The sequence below is a fragment of the Tenrec ecaudatus genome, chromosome 7 (assembly GCF_050624435.1).
Source record: "Tenrec ecaudatus isolate mTenEca1 chromosome 7, mTenEca1.hap1, whole genome shotgun sequence".
NCBI classification, from domain to species: domain Eukaryota; kingdom Metazoa; phylum Chordata; class Mammalia; order Afrosoricida; family Tenrecidae; genus Tenrec; species Tenrec ecaudatus.
This window is the reverse complement of record NC_134536.1, coordinates 154679232-154697057: the sequence shown is the minus strand read 5'-3', so window position 1 is coordinate 154697057 and position 17826 is coordinate 154679232. Positions and strand designations below refer to the sequence as shown.

The 17826-nt window shown below is 41.0% G+C and overlaps 1 non-coding gene across 1 annotated transcript; it reads left to right on the top strand.

The window, feature by feature from the left end:
* The first annotated feature begins 4008 nt into the window (after positions 1 to 4008).
* Positions 4009 to 4164, top strand: LOC142453856 (U1 spliceosomal RNA). Its single transcript, XR_012785439.1, has one exon. It is a non-coding gene; the product is annotated as a U1 spliceosomal RNA (small nuclear RNA).
* Positions 4165 to 17826: the final 13662 nt, after the last annotated feature.

The window sequence follows — 17826 nt, the reverse complement described above, 5'->3', positions numbered from 1 at the left end:
ACAGATGGGTATTGGGTTCCCATCATGCACCCCCATAATTCACAGTAATGTGATTCTTACCCTCCCCCCGCCTTTGTTGTTTGAAACCTGGTCCCCTCGACCCTTCATGATCACACATGTTGGTGTGCTGCTTCCATGTGGGCTTTGTTGCTTCTGGGCTAGATGGCCACTTGTTTACTTTCAAGCCTTTAAGTCTCCAGACGCTATATCTCTCAATAGCTGGGCACCATCAGCCTTCTTCACCACACTTACTTATGCACACATTCATCTACAACGTTTGTGTGAGCAAGGTGATCACACAATAATGGGTTTTGTTCCTTGGTGTCTACTATCTGGTCTGTTCAACACCTTGTATTCACTTAGGCTGTGTGCTTCTCTGTGGGCTTTGTTGCTTCCAAGCTAGATGGCCGCTTGTTTGTCTTCAAGCCTTTAAGATCCCAGATGCTATATCTTTTTGATACCTGGGCACCATCAGCTTTCTTCGCCACGAATGAAGTTTTTTAATTGTCAGACAGAGACCTGTTTTGTTTTGTTTTGATCCTTGAGTACTCCAGATGCCTCTGCCTGCCTGTACCATGTTATCTGGGGGATTTTACATGGTCAGTGGACCAGGAATTGATTTTCAGAGACAATTACTTACTGAGTTTAAGAGTGATGTGCCTAAAAATTGAACATGCCAGCTTTCCATACTGGGATGACTTGAGTGTTTTGTGATGTTGGAAGTATGACATTGGTATTGATACCAACTAACAACATCAACATGTAGTAGTGAAACTTCTGAACCAAACCGGAAGATGTGATTAAAATATCATACTGGTTAAAATTAGAATAGAGAAGAATTTCTGTTTAAGTGAGGTTGGGTGGATTTGCCAAGAGGTCTAGCTTGCTTTGCTTTATTCTTGTTGCTTTGTTCTGTTTAGTTTGTGCTACCCAGATAAAAGCTGGCCACGACATCACTAGAGAACGGGGGGAGGGAGCAGACCACACCAGGTGATACCAGAATTGCTGTCTGTAAAATTTCTGTGCAGTGCTCAGCAGAAATTTATTATTTTTAATAAAAACATCCCTATAGTTCATGGTAATAACAAAATTCTTTACCACAAGCCCAGCTTACATGTCTCAATATGCCTGCAAGGTTAATAATTCTATTCAAATTTACTTTTTGAACCTTCTATTCAGTATTCACTCTGGCCAGAGCGGTCATTATTACTCAATTACAGTGTCCCTGCAGTCATATTTTTACATCTGTACCTGCTCCAAGCTGATATTGACATTGGTTGTTTTCATTACATCAGTCTGTCAGTGTTTTTATTATTGCCGCTTTTTGGCATATTTGCTACAGTAGTGTGGAAAGTAGGACTTGTGAACTTATATCAATAACTTTCTTGAGAATGATACCGTGATTAAAGGGAAAACTAAAAAGAGGTTTCCATTGAGTTATTAATAATGTTGTAACTAATTATGTTTTAGTTCAGTGTCTAAAGATTTTTCAGAGTCATTTTTGTTGTTGGTATTCACATTATCTTATAAATATTGCAGTAAGCAATATACAACTATGTACAAGGGGCTTCAAACAGCTCACGGAACATTTTCATTATCTATTCATTTGATTTTTCCATGAAATTTTTGAAGCCTCCTCCTATTGATAAGCACTTATTCTATGATTGAAATTGATAATAAACCCCCCTGTAGTACGGTAGGAAAGGAAGTCCATCGGGGGGGGGGGGGGGGCTGGGGAGGTAACGCCCGTAGTAACCATGCTAGGTGCCACCAACCCCTGTGACAGCACTACAGCTGGTCCTTAAATACTAATTGCTAAGAGACAGCTCTTCCAGGCAAGTGGATTCAATTAGCATCACCGTCTTTAATTATACAGCATATTATATACCTTACCTATATAATTATTTATTTTATGGCATCGTGCCATCCCATAGGTAAACAAAGACTTTCAGAAAATTTACTAGCTTTTCTGGGAGTGTCCTCAAAAGGGTATAATTTTCACTCTAACTAATAACTAACACGGGACTCCTCAACTTGATAACTAACTTGTTGGGGTCCACTAAGTTCAGAAATCCCTTCATTGTCCTTCTTCGATTACAGTAAAAACAAGGAAACATTTAGCATAGCCAAGTGAGCAAGGGATATAATGTTGGACGTACAAACATGCCATATAGACATTTTGTAATCAAGGATCCACAGTCTAGACAGTGAGACAGAGATGTCAACAAATCATTAAAACTAAATCGGATAAGGGCCCCCCCCCAAAGCAGAGGAGATTTGTGGTTGGAAGTTGGAAATGGGAAGACTTCACAAGATACATAGGAGCCTGAGGTAAATTCTGAAGAAAGAATTGAAATTTTCAAGACATACAAAATCTAGGGGGGCATTCCAGGAAGAATGATCGGCATGGAGAAGAGTTGTGTGCTTGGCCCAACTCCTAGGAGATGTGAGTGGCAGAATGGATATGTGGAGATGAGATGAACTGACGGACTCAAAGATAGGCTAAAACCCGGAATTTGTCTATTCCGTCCTCCTCGAGAATTAATACAGGCAACCACAAGACAGTTTTTAAATGCACAACGTAAAAGGACTATTGGATGTAAAACACGATTGAAGCAGTATGACCAGTCTTAGGTGAATTGAACCAAGAATCATGAGGCTCAGTATACTTTTCAGTAACTGAGTATTGTCAAAATCAAAAGGCCGTGACAAATAAGAAGCAAAATTGTCTCCACAAGCAAGCCACACATAACAAGGACAATCAGAAGTGGGTGCTGGTGAGCTGTGAGTGATACCAGGACCCCGCTGTTTCTGTCCTCGTAAGATGGGCCAGAGGGAGAAAGCATGGAGCCAGAGTAAGAGGTGTAGGGGGTCGGGGGAGATGCACAGGGAAATGCAGTCCAGAAACTGATGGAGTTTTTTTTTGAATTTTCTTGTTCTTTAAGGGTAGCTGCTGCTGACAAGTCTTTTTTTCACACCTTTGCTAAAGTCTTTTTTCACACCTTTCCTTGCGTTTGATCTTGTTTTTTTCTCTAATATCTAATAGTTTCATCATGTGTTAGCTTTATCACACAAAGCCTCCTCGTATCTATCACTTGTCATATACGGACCTCTGTCTTTCACTTCTTATTTCCTAACCTGGCCCCCTGTAGTAATCTAGACATGGAAAAGCTCATTTATGCATCCAGTAAACTATAATCTTTTTATAAATGAAATAATATGTAGTAAACCTGCTGAAGGTGATGAGAAGTGAGAATAATATTTACCAAGTAAACAGTGACCTACAAACCATCTTGTGGTGAGCTCAAAGTCAATGTTCTAAAAAACTAGCAATTTCTCTTATCCGGTTCAGTTTTGAGCATGGTGGTCCGCACAATTATCTAGCACGGTAGAGGCCTGATAAATGCTGGATTTTGTTGTCGTTCTGTGCCATCAAGTCAGTTCTGACTCAGAGTGACACAATGTACAACAGAACGAAACACTGCCTGGTCAGAACTTTATATAGTAAGAACAACTTTACTTATATCTCTACTTTTCCCTACAAAATATTTGAAGGGAATTGACCACAAAATATAGACAATATTATGCAGTATCATAGATTTGAAGTAATTGGCCACAAAATATAGACAGTATCATGGTTAAATAAGCATAAATATGCAGGCTATAAGGACTTATACAACCACTATAATTGTTTCAATTTTTACTTTTGTGCTTATTAGCAGCCACACTGTAAAATGCGATCAATTATATAGCTCCAATTATTTACAAGGAAAATAGATTGTTCCTCAGAGGAAAGTTAGCTTCTCTAAGAACAAGGCTGCAAAATATATGCCTCATGTATAATCTTGTATTAACATCTCCATGTATCCAATTGTGATAGACAGTATCCTCGTCATACATTCCCACAGTAAAAGCAGTGAGCTCACTAGTAAAGACAGCACAGTGCTTTACCACCTGGGATACACATTTGTATCAGTTATAGTCTATATATATAAAAAAAGATCACTCATACTTACCTGGCAGGGGAGATACCAGGATCACGAAGGTGGTTTTCCCAGAGCGAAGCTTATCCATTGTACTCCGGATGTGCTGACCCCTGCGATTTCCCCAAATGTGGGAAATTTGACTGCATGATTTGTGGTAGGGGGCAGGGGAAATCACTCAAAAGTTTGGAGGATTAAAACAACTACCATTTTTGTTGTTCTTGATTTTGTGGGTCAGCAAATTACACTGGATTCCAGGTAAGTGGTTCTTCTACCACAAAGAAGTTCTGGTTTAATTGATCAGAAAAGGAACCCATTTATTAGGAGCAGTTAAAATGCCTCTCAGGATTGACATCGTGTAAAATTAAGAAGTAGACATTTTTCAAGGCCAAGCCTTCAAATTCAAACATCATTACTCTGGGGGTGGTGGCAAGGAATCAGAAGAAACTATTTCTGAACCTTAGATCACAAAGTAACCAAGGGAATAGTTGATTAAAGGAGAGACGGTTGAATCCCACTGAAAGTGTGACATGCTACCGCACTCTCTGTGCGCCTCCTGTCCCCACTGTATCCTTTGAATCCTTCAGCAGTCTGGCGATGGCCACCTAGGCTCCTGAAGTACTTGGTTGGTACCAGAGTGGACAGAAAAAAATTGCCTTCCAAATATTTGGGATGGTGCATTTTAATTGACCTGGAAATATCCTAAGAAACAAACACAATTGTTTGCCTTTGTTCCTCCCACCCCCACCCCACCGCAATGGCTTCCTTGGCATTTTGTATAAAAAATATTTAAAGAAATACACGCACTTATTTTTTTTAAAAAGGAAACATTTAAGGAAAGCTCTATCGGGTCATAGGATAACCATAATGATAGGTAGACAGAAACTTTAATGACCACAGACAGCAAAAAATATATACACTTTACCAAAAAAAAAACTCCCAAAAAACTGGAAAAGTCACTATGCAAACTGACAGTTTCAGCCCTAAAGTAACAAAAAACAAGTTCTGAGGAGGGGAGGAATCTGATTTCCAGAGGTACCACTTGAAGCCCAAAAATATCCAGTTAGAAGCAAAGACTTGCAAAGTGTGCAAAGAAACGGAAAACTGCAGCGTGGAGAATCAATGCCGTGGACTGGCAGTGCAATGCAGCTGGTCCATGCAGTGCTGCCTGGTGAGATGAGGTGGCCAGATCAGGAATTGAACCTGCCGTGGCAAGAAGATAAGTGAAAAAGAGATGGCCATATATCCATAGTGTCTTCCTATATGTACACCACATGTTCCAAGGAGACGCCATGAGCCTGCAACTGGATTGATTTGCCAGACTCCACTCAAGTCTTCTTACAGGTGCCTTGTTGGCACACAAAACCCCAAACCATCACATGCTGTCAGGAGCACTGAATCCCTGGAGAAGGCCATCCTGCTTAGTAAAGTAGAGGGGGGTGAAAGGAGGCAGGCCCTCGATCAGATGGAGTTCACAGTGGCTGTAACAATGGGCTCAATTGTAGGCTGGCACAGCACAGCAGGTGGTTCATTCTGTTGTCCACAGGGTCACTCTAAGTCAGAGCTGATTGCACAGCACCTCACAACAGCTGAGACGATACAAATACACACCAGAAAGGAACCACACGTTTCAGTCATTTCTGTACATACAATTCAGTTACATGAAAGCCATTGTTGGAAGGTGCAAGTATTCCCACCCTCCGATTCTGAGTTTTTCTTCCCTTCACATAAAGTCGCCACCTCCTATGGGTCCTAGCTCATCTTGAGAGCGGGTGTTGTGACTTTGCTCCCTTATAGAGATTTCTCAAAGAGCAAGGCAATAATTTTTAACCGAGTAAGCTCAATATGGTTTGGTTTCGAGAAGACATCAAGCAATATTTTTAGTTTGACGTTAACGATGATCTCAGTAGTTTCAGGAATTCATCCAGCCCTCTTAGCTCCATGAAGTCCTTGAGGATTTGAAATTCTGTCAAAAGTCTTCTATATAATCGAAGATGAAAATATTAAAGAATTATAGCCAAGCACTATCCAGTCCTTCTGGTCTCTTGACAAAGGAGGCAGCTGTTGGTGAAATCAACACATTCTAGTCACACATTCCATATCTCCAGCGATCCCTGACTCTCCTTCAGTTTTTGCTCCAAACAAAAAGAAAAACATGAGAAATTTTGTAAAAGCATGAATCTACACATCCAAGTAGCTCAATGAGAACTAAGCAGGTAAACTCAAAAACCCGTCCCAACATGCTATAGTCAAATTTGTATGGACAAAGACAAAGAGACAAAAAAGGACAAAGCGACAAAGAAGAAACTACCCTGTTTCCCCGAAAGTAACACACCCCCGAAAATAAGACCTACTCGCGGTTTTACCTCTTGCTGAAATATAAGGCATACCTCCGAAAATAAGACCTCCCCCAAAATAAGGTCCCCCAAAGCTACCGTAACTCTGGACTCTGGACTGTAGTGGCAGACGCCGCTGCACAGCTCACTGTTGGCCACAGCACAGCTGGAGCAGACAGGAAGTGTGAGGTCTCTTTAAATAAAACAATAAATGTGTGCCGTATTCTTCTTCATGGAAAAATAAGACATCCCCTGAAAATAAGACCTAGCGCATCTTTGGGAGCAAAAATTAATATAAGACACTCTCTTATTTTTGGGGAAACAGGATTCTTGTCATGTATTCGGTAGCTCCAATAGTATTAGCAGCCGATTTCTCATTAGAAACCAAGGAGGCTAGAAGACTCACTGCCACCGAGTCAATGTCAACTCAAAGTGACCCTATAGGACAGGGTAGACCTGCCCCTGTGAGTTTCCAAGACTGCAACTTTTTACAAGAATAGAAAGCCTATCTTTCTCCCACAGAGCAACTGGTGGTCTCAAAGGGTGGACCTTGTGGATCACAGCGCAATTGGTCATTGTTACACCAGCAGGGCTCCTTTAGAAGGCAGTCAGATGACATATATAAAGTCGTGGGTGAGACTTGTTCATGGGATCAAGAAATTTATACGAACAAAACTGTCCTTCAAGAATGACTGGAACCACCATCTTGAAGTAGTAAGCCAAAATGACAAAGGGGAAAAGAAGCGACCTATTAGAAAACAGAGTTGCTCCTTTGTCCATGTACACATACAAATCTACAAGACAGGGATGCTGTGAACATCAAGGAAATGGACACTGTGCAAGAAGAAACACCCTATAAATGTTGCCATGGCAAGATTAGAAGAGCCATAAAATCTACTCATCATGATGTCGGCATTGTGAACAAACAAGGTAAGGACTAAATTCTTACCAAGAGAACTTATGAGTATATTGATGTATAAGAGAACATCCCATGTATTTGCATCTAAAAAGCATTCCCATATACCAATATTCCCCCATCTCAACAATATTCTAAATTCTATACCCGTGGCTAGTGTAACAATTCTATCATTACTAAATTACTAAAGACCCCCATGAAAGTCACTTACAGCATCTCTCAAATAACTAATAATGTTCCTACTAAAGTAAAACAGGGATATACATATATCTTAGATATAGGAAGGGGATTTTGACTTCACACTTGACTGCAAGCCCTAACCTAAGAACAATCCATCCTTATGATATCACTCTCTTATGATACTTACCCTCATGAAGGTATCAGTAAAATATGTATGGTATAGCAAAATATGATGAAGAAATAAAATGGTGACCCTTATCAGAAAGAATAGCATCTAGGTCTTCTTTTCTTTTTTTTTCTTTTTTTACATTTTATTAGGGCCTCATACAACTCTTATCACCATCCATACATATACATACATCAATTGTATAAAGCACATCCATACATTCCCTGCCCCAATCATTCTCAAGGCATTTGCTCTCCACTTAAGCCCCTTGCATCAGGTCCTCTTTTTTTTCCCTCCTCCCTCCCCTTCCCCACCTCCCTCATGTGCCCTTGGTAATTTATACATCGTTATTTTGTCATATCTTGCCCTATCCGGAGTCTCCCTTCCCCCCTTCTCTGCTGTCCCTCTCCCAGGGAAGAGGTCACATGTGGATCCCTGTAATCCGTTCCCCCTTTCCAACCCACTCACCCTCCACTCTCCCAGCATCGTCCCTCACACCCTTGGTCCTGAAGGTATCATCCACCCTGGATTCCCTGTACCTCCAGCCCTCATATGTACCAGTGTACAGCCTCTGTCCTATCCAGGCCTGCAAGGTAGAATTCGGATCATGGTAGTTGGGGGGAGGAAGCATCCAGGATCTGGGGGAAAGCTGTGTTCTTCATCGGTACTACCTCACACCCTAATTAACCCATCTCCTCTCCTAAACCCCTCTATGAGGGGATCTCCATTGGCCGACACTTGGGCCTTGGGTCTCCACTCTGCACTTCCCCCTTCATTTAATATGGTATATATATTCATATATACATATACATATATACATATACACATACATACACACACTTATATCTGCCCGGCTATCAAAAGAGATAGTGACTGGGGTCTTAAAGGCTTGAAGATAAACAAGCGGCCATCTAGCTCAGAAGCAACAAAGTCCACATGGAAGAACACACCAGCCTGTGTGATCGAGGGGTCCCAAAGGGATCAGTTACCAGGCATCAAAGAACAAAAAATCATATCATTGACTGCACACCTCCATGATAGGATCGCTGAAGACAAATGGGTGCATAAGCAAATGTGGTGAAGAAAGCTGATGGTGCCCGGCTATCAAAAGAGATAGTGTCTGGGGTCTTAAAGGCTTGAAGGTGAACAGCGGCCATCTAGCTCAGAAGCAAAAAAGCCCACATGGAAGAAGCACACCGGCCAGTGCGATCACGAGGTGCCAAGGGACTAGTTCTTAGTTTCATAGGAATGCCTTATATTTCAGCGAGAGGCAAAACTGTAAGTAGGTCTTATTTTGTGGGGATGTTTTACTTTCAGAGAAACAGGGTAGTATTTCATTCCAAGTCCACAGGAGCCTGTTGAACAGAGTCTCAGATGAACAGGGATATGATAGGCTAGACAGTAGCAGAGAATTGGTTGTAAAAGAGTTTTGAGGGCAATTGTGACCCCCGATGACAACCCTGTATGAAAATCTCAAACACATTCCAGTGATAACCTGGGGGAGGAGGAGAAGTAGCTGGAGGATCAGGGAAGAAGGGATTGTGTGAGACTGAAATAAGACTGACCAGGGACTGAGGGAAATAATAACTGTCTTCACTTTAAACTTCACCCCACATTATTATTATAAAGGGCACTGGTAGTTCAAGGATAGACTTGATACCTTCCATGCTGGAGACCATAATTGCGGCACAGTAACTCCTCAAGCTAAGCCACCAGCCATCTTCAGTGGAGGCCTATGTATTGCTGTGATTTTGAACAGGTCTCAGCAGACTCTACAGTCAAAGATGAACCAGGAAGAAAGGCCTGGTGATCGACTACTGAAAATCAGCAAATGGAAATTGTATCGGTCATGATCGTCTCATCCCTAATTGATCATGAAGATGTGTAAGATGGGCCAGGATTAAACATGGGGTTGCCATCAATCAGGGAAGACTGGGTGGCAGCTACCAACAACAATACAGGAAAATTTTTGCTATATTATTTTTTTGCTCTATTCTCTTTTTTTTTGCTCTAGTCTTTTACTTATTCCAGTTCTCTAAAATTCACCTATAAATATTCTGTCATCAAACTCATAGAAATCCTATAGAACTCCCCCAATGGAGTTCTGAGACTATAACTTTTTAAAAAATCATTTTATTGGGGGCTCATACACTTATCACAATCCATCCATACATCTATTGTGTCAAGCACATCTGTCTATTTGTTGCCATCATCATTCTCAAAACATTTGCTTCCTACTTTAGCCCTTGGTATCAATTCCACATTTTCCCCCCTCCCTCCCTGCTCACCTCTCCCTCATGAACCCTTGAGAATTTATAAAATTAATATTATTTTGTCATATCTTACATTGTCCGACGTCTCCCTTCACCCACTTTTCTGTTATCCATCCCCCAAGGAGGAGGTTATATGTAGATCCTTATAATCGGTTCCCCCTTTCCAACCCACCCTCCCTCCACTCTCCTGGTACCACCACTCTCACCACTGGTCCTGAAGGGATCATCTGTCTTGGATTCTCTGTGTTTCCAGTTCCTATGTAAGGTAGAACTGGGATCATGATAGTGGGGGGAGGGGAGGAGGAGGAAGTATTTAGGAACTAGAGGAAAGTTGCATGTTTCTTCATTGCTACACTGCACCCTGACTGGCTCGTCTCCTCCCCATGACTCTTCTGCAAGGGGATGTCCAATTGCCCATAGATGGGTTTTGGGTTCTCAATCTGTTCTCCCCCTCATTCACAATGATTTGACTTTTTGTTCTTTGATCCCTGATACCTAATATCTTCAACACCTCGTGATCACACAGGCTGGTGTGCTTCTTCCATGTGTGCCTTGTTGCTTCTTAGCTTGATGGCTGCTTGTTTACCTTCAATCCTTTAAGACCCCAGATGCTATATCTTTTGATAGCTGGGCACCATCAACTTTTTTCACCACATTTGCTATGCACCCATTTTGTCTTCAGTGATCGTGTCAGGAGGGCAAGCTTCATGGAATGCCAGTTTAGTAGAACAAAATATTCTTGCATTGAGGGAGTACTCGAGTGGAGGTCTAATGTCCATCTGCACCTTAATATTAAACCTATAAATATATGCACATAGATCTATTCCCCCATCCTTATATATAAATATGTTTACATATGTACATGTCTTTATTTGTACCTCTAATAAATGCCCTTTGCCTCCTAGCTCTTTCCTCTATTTCCTTTTACTTTCTTCTTACCCCACTATCATGCTCAGCCTTCATTTGGGTTTCAGTAATCCTTCCCGGTTATATTACCCTTGATCATGCCCTACCAGGCCTCCTACACCCCCCTCACCACCGATTTGGATCACTTGTTGCTCCCTTGTCCCTGGGTTTGTTAACACCACTTCCTTTCCCCCCACCTCCTCCTCTTTAAGGGAATGGAATGCCTTGTCTGTTTCCCATGGAGGGATTGATGTTTCAAACTGCTTGTCTGTAGGCTAGCAGCCCAATGTGTAACTACTACATCACCAGGGCTCTTGGTAAATTTGAGTATAGACTGGTTTTGTTTGTTTTTTAATAAACATTTCAAAATGCTGATTTTCTTCAAATAGAAGATGAATCCTTTTGAAAATCAAAAGAATCTTATATCATGTGAGGAATTGGGCCCCTCTTTCTATTTATCCATTTTGTACATTCAGATTTATGTGCATTGGATTTCATAAAGACAGGCATACCTATGGCTTCTTTTCTCCTTAGAGAACTATTGTTTGTCATATCCTCAGGAAGATACTGTAAGGCACAAGCTAGCAGATTTTTATTTCCTGTTTCTTTCTACAAAAAACTTAGGGCTCCAAACCATATTCTAGGCCACATCACTGCGTCTTGACAAGTCAGCGAAAGGAGACCTACCACCTAACATAGCCATTCCAAACTGTAATAACATTTCTCAAGTTGGAGTCATTTAGTGCAGTAATTCATGATGCCCAAACCCAATCCATCATTGGCCATTTACCAGACCATACAGAGGCCCTAATAATGCTATTTTCCATCAGAATAATAGGTGGTAGAGACCATTGTAAATTGCTTAACTATAACATTCTGAGATAATACAAATACTAACAACAAGTTGTTTTTGTAAAGTCTTTCCACGTTGAGCCAGAACATTATTGGTTGCCACATTATTATTAAGTGAGGGGAAACCTTTTGTTATTTTTCTCCTTCTGTTCCTTTGGTAGGGGAACCTTGGTGGTATGATGGTTTCGCATTGGACTGCTAACTTCATCGCTAGTGTTTCAAAACCACTGCCCTCATTGCTGAAGACAGAATGGGCGCTCTACTTCTGTAAAGATTATTGGAAACTCACAGGGGCTGTTCTACTCTGTCTTATAGAGTCACTAGGAGTCAGAATGGACTCAATGGTAGTAAGTTTGGTTTGGTTTGGTTCCTTTATTGACTACTTCATTCTCAAAAATTTTTTCACAAATTCTAATTTTGTAGCTAAAATACCAGAAAATTTGACAAATAAGCAACTATAAAAAGCAACCATAAAAATGAGTCCAACAATCCACATTTGTGTGCAAAAGAAGTCAGGCGGTTCAAAGAGTCATTATAATTGGATATTAGCAATAAATCAAAACTTCCAGCCCTATATAGAATTTCTAAGGAACCCTAGTGGCATAGTGGCTTACTCATTTTGTCGGCATCTACTCAATAGCAGTGAGTTTGGGGTTCTGAGTATAAATTGTTGCTGACCTCAAGGTCAGTAGTTCAAAACACTAACTGCTACGTGGGAGAAAGATGGAGCTTTCTACTCCCATAAAGAGTTAACAGTTTCAGGAATCCACGGAGCAGTTCGACCCTGTCCTATAGGGTCGCTCTGAGGGGCCAGTGAGAAAGTTTTTGAGAGGCCATAAATCTTTACCGGAGCAGACTGCCTCTCCTTCGAGGTGGGTTCAAATTACAGCGCTTGTGGTTGGCAGCCAAATGCAAAACCACTACCCCACCAGTGCTCCTTCTGAGAGCTTTACAAGGTTCCAAAAATTAATCAGCATGAAGGCTTAGTCGTATAGGTATATTGATACCTGTGAGCTGGGTTTATTTTTTTAAAAAAAGGTTTTTATTGTTATAAGTAGCTACAGTAAAACTTCTATAAAACAAATTTCCACTGAAACAGTGCACACACACACACACACACACATTTGGATGTCACCTCCTCCAGCAGTGTCACGTGGTTTGTCACACCCTCAAATCCCTACGACGAAGTCAGTTTGTGGTGAATCATATTGAAGGGAGACAATGGGTTGATGGATTCAAAGCCTCCCTTCAAGTGATGCATTAGTTTGAAAAGTGATGTGAGACATGCGGGCCCTGGCTTGGGGCAGTAATGGTCTGATCATCTCAAAGAGGCTTCTTCTGACTCATCTATTAAGGAAGCTTCGTGGTCTCTACCTTCCCTGCTTTCATTCTGTCATGCTATCAGCACACAAATGCCATATTCTCAGAAAACTGGTCACCATGTGCTCTCCAGGGAAGGCAGGATACTCTGGTTTCCACCCTGTAATCCTCCGTGCCTGTAATCCCTTTCCTCTGGCCATCCCCAAACCCACTACAAACACTGAATAAGAATCCCTGTGGAGACATAATGGGTGCATAAGCAAATGTGGTGAAGAAAGCTGATGGTGCCCAGCTATCAAAGATAGGGTCTTGGGTTTGAAGTTAAACAAGTGGCCATCTAGCCAAAAGCTAACAAGCCCACATGGAAGAAGCATACCAGCTTGTGTGAAATATGAGGTGTAGACAGAATCAGGTAATAGGCAACAGCAGTCCAGAAAGGAAGGAAGGAAGGAAGGAAGAAAGAAAGAAAGAAAGAAAGAAAGAAAAAAAGAAAGAAAGAAAGAAAGAAAGAAAGAAAGAAAGAAAGAAAGAAAGAAAGAAAGAAAGAAAGAAAGAAAGAAAGAAACATATTGTTGAGGATGTGGGGGGCTGGAGCAGGGGCCAAAAACCCATCTGTAGAAAATGGGACATCCCTCACAGAAGGGTCACAAAGAAGGGATGAGTCAACTAGGGCGCAATATAGCACCTGTGAAACACACAATATTCCTCTGCTTCTTTGAGGCTTCCTCAACTCCCACTATCACGACCCCAGTTCTGTCTTTCAGTTCTGATTAGAACAGAGCATGTACACTGGGCAAGATATGACAAAATAATAATTTATAAATTATCAAGGGTTCATGAGGGAGTGGAGAGCGGGGAAGGAGGGGAAAAAAGAGGACCTGATGCCAGGGGCTTAAGTGAAAAGCAAATGTTTTGAGAATGATGAGGGCAATGAATGTACAAATGTGCTTGACACAATGGATGTGTGGATGGATTGTGATAAGAGTTGCATGAGCCCCTAAGAAAACGATTTAAAAAACTAAAAAAAAAAAAAAAAGAACAAAAAAAATGTCATGGGGTCTTGTCAAAATGGAGACTGATTCCGTGCATCTAGGAGGGAATTGCAAGTCTACATTTCTAAAACTCTCAGATGATTCTGCTGGTCCGTGGCCCATGCTTTGAGCAGTAAGGCACGAAGTCATTTGCAACACACTTTTTAAAAAACAACATGGAGTCAATCTCTTTCTTCTCCCTGACTCTCATCTTTCCGGGAGCTTCATTATTCTAAATCTTTAACCATTTCCAGTCCAGTTTGCCAACTACGCTAATGTGAGGACGTAACAATACCATAGGGATATAAGAAAACTGGCTTTGCTTCAAAGCCTAGACCAAGTAGAGAGCACACGCAATCTCTGCATTTACTTCACAGATTTAATGGTGTCAAAGAGCAGTGCTGAGTGGTATTATCTGCTAGGCAACATTCCAATGCCTGAGACTACAAGTAATTAATAGGAGGCCACTTGGGGGTGAAAAGAAAATCACCTATCAAGCTATCCAATTAATGTGTCTCAAGTACATACCCCAGACACCTTAAGAGGTTTTACCATGCACGGGTAACAGAGCCTCGCATGACCTTTCACCTCCTCCATGTGATTCATGGGCCGCACGGTTGTCAAAGCAACGCTGATAACCAGTTTAGGCTTCTTCACTCTGGAATGTCAGGGCCAGCAAAGATATTCCCCTTTTTACGTCTTCCAGCCCATCAGCCTGTCAGCCAGAGGAAGCTCTGGGACAGAGGGTGGGTGAGACTGAGTCACTCAGAGTTGGGGTTTTCCCCAGACGGAAGACCTGATCTTCAAGGCAAGTCCAGACCAAGAAGTGATCAGCATGGGAGGAGCTTTGCCGGTGCTGGTCAGTTGCAGGACGAATCTCCATCTGTGGACAACTCCCTGACTCCCAGCACCTCCTCTGGAGCATCAAGGCAGTGCCTCCCCCTCCTCTATATTCACCCTTTTGTGCTTCGGCTGTGGATCCCTGAGGAGGTGGCTGGCCAGAGTTGAGGGAGCACCTCCACCTGGCTTTCCCTTAAGCTGTACAGTTGCTTCACAATTTCCTCCACTGCTTCTTTTATTTAATGTCTGGAAATATTTAAAGCAGACCACATCCAATGTCACCGAGTCCATTCTGATGCATAGGGGCTCTGACCACATCCAAAGTCACTGAGTCCATTCTCATGCATAGGGCTCTCTGGCTCAACTGAAACAGCAACAACAACAAAGAAAACTCATTGCCATCAAGTTGACATTGACCAGTGATTACGCTATGGGTCAGGGTTGAACTGCCCCCGGAGGATTTCCAAGACTGTAACTTTACAAGAGTAGAAAGCCTTATCTTTTTTCCATGGAGCGGCTGGTGGCTCCAACTTCTGACCTTGTGATTAACCAGTACACCACCAGTGCTCCTATAGGTCAAGTATTTAACGACTTGACCTGCTTTTAAATTTTTTATAGATCACATAATAGTGCAAATATGTACATAAGCGATACAAACTATGGATCACCACAGAACACTGCCTGACTCACTTGCTCTGGACCCATCATCAGGAGGGATCAATCACAGGAGGAGGGTATTATGTTTGGTGAAGGAGAGGGTCAGTCAGGGCAAGGAGTCCTCAGTGCAGTGGATGGATTCAACCATGTGGTGATCCAATGTTGTCACCCCCTCGTAGACCACCTCTTGTAAAAGACTACCTGGCATCCTTAGTAAAGCTTATTCTCTATTTAAATTGCAGAATAGCATATGCTAAAGGTAGTTGTAAATTGCTTAAACTTACTATTTCTTCGATGATATGAATACTAACAATAAAATTGTCTTGTAAACTCTATATTGAATTACAATGTTATGAGTAAACGAGCAGAAGCCTTTTAAATTTTTTTCTCCTTTTATCCCCCTTTAATTACTTCATTCTCAGCAAAGGTATTGATATCGGCCAGTGGTGGGATTCAAATCATTTAACCACTCATTCACTGCCCTAATGACCATATTAAGTATTAAAAAGATATACTGAAAGGTAGTTTATTATTCTATACAGCTAATATTTAAATAAGGATTAAAAAAGAGGTACACAAAACTAGATTGTTATAAGTTTTTAAATATTAATGGAAAAATATTAAATAATACTTGACCGAAAAAAAAAAAACCAACCCTGCTATTTAAGCTATTTCCATACTGCTTCTTGCTTGGTGTCCTCATTTGCATTATACTTTGCTTTTATCCAAGCATCATCGACTGTGTGATTTACCCCTAACCATCTTTTGACTGTAGAAGAAGGATCCTGTCCCTTAAGAGGTAGGCCAGTTAAACAATCGTCATTTTCCTTGTTATATTAGAAAGAGACTTCTCTTCTCTGGATACACTCTGCTCATCTTTGAAAAGCCCCCTTTCCACTTCTGCTGAACTTACAGCAATTGTTCTGACAAGATTCTACCTCTAATTCACTCACAGCATCCCATGGGAATTTGTAACAGAACACAAAGCTGAAATGAATGAAAATGTGTCACCCTTGGGTTGGCTGGCACTTTTCCTCTTTATGTTATATGTCTGTTTACTAAACTAACGAATGTAAGGAAATAAAAATGTAGTATTTCACCAAAAGTATAATGAGATTTATTAAACGAATAAATAAATATTGCAAGCATAGTTCCATCCAATGTTTTATACCTATGAATAAACATTACTAAGGGCTCTTTGAATACGGTCATGCGCAGATGAACATTAAAAAAGGGTAAGGAATGTACATTTGTGATGTCCCCATTGGGCAGCTACCCAGCCACCCATTTTAGAGAGAACTTGGATAGTAAATGCCATTTAAACAACCTGTTCGCGGAATTCAACAAAAAATTAGTATCGGTTCTGCCAAACCAGTGCAAATCAGCTGAATCCCTCCCCTGATGCAGGCTCACAAATTCCAATTACCACAATATTGACACGGAAACACTAGAAAATTCGACAGAAAAACTATGAAAACACTGACAGCAAAGAGAATGACCACATGAGGTTGGAGTGAGGGCCGAGGAAACACGCGATCGATAGCATCCTTGTAATGGAGTAAGAACGCAAGCTCTGGCCAGAGAGGGTAGTAGAAGGTTCCACAAGTGAATTAGCATAGAATTTTAGCCTTGTAGGTTTATTGATATATGTAAACTGAGTCTATGAAAAATGTTTTTGTTGCTGCAACTATTTTATAGTTAAATATATATACATAGTTTAAACACTATGTATGTATTTTAAATATATAGTTTAAAAAATAAACTTCTGTTCCAATAGCGTACCAAAATTATATAGACCATCATTTTGGAGTCACCCTCTCTGACACATTCCCTGCATTTCCCCAGTGACACCACTGCTGTGTTCTGGTCATGGGGATTACACAGAACCAGGAAAAACATAATGTTCTTTTTTTCTTAAGAAAAGTTTTACTAATGTGTAAATATTTCAAAGTCATTGCAATGGGTTTAAAAAGCAGACAGACAGACAAACTATTATGGGCTACAAAATAACAAAGGAGTTTTATTATGCAATTAAAATAGTACATGGACTCAAGGAATTTATTGAAGAACTATCAAACCCATTAAAGAAATTAAATCTGAAAGATTCAACCCAGTATTAGACCAACGATATCTCTGAAAGTCAAACTTTTAACTGGTTTCCCCTCTCCTGACACACTTCTGACATTTTTCTCAAATGCAAAGCTCTCAAACCCAAAAGATGAATGGGGTACAAACAGCCTCGCTATTATTAAGAATATACAACCCAAAAACTGAAAGTTTTACTTGGAAACCACTTAACTTACTTTTCTTGAGCCAATCATACGATTTCTGTGCACTGAATACTGTATGTGAGGAAGGTCTATGAT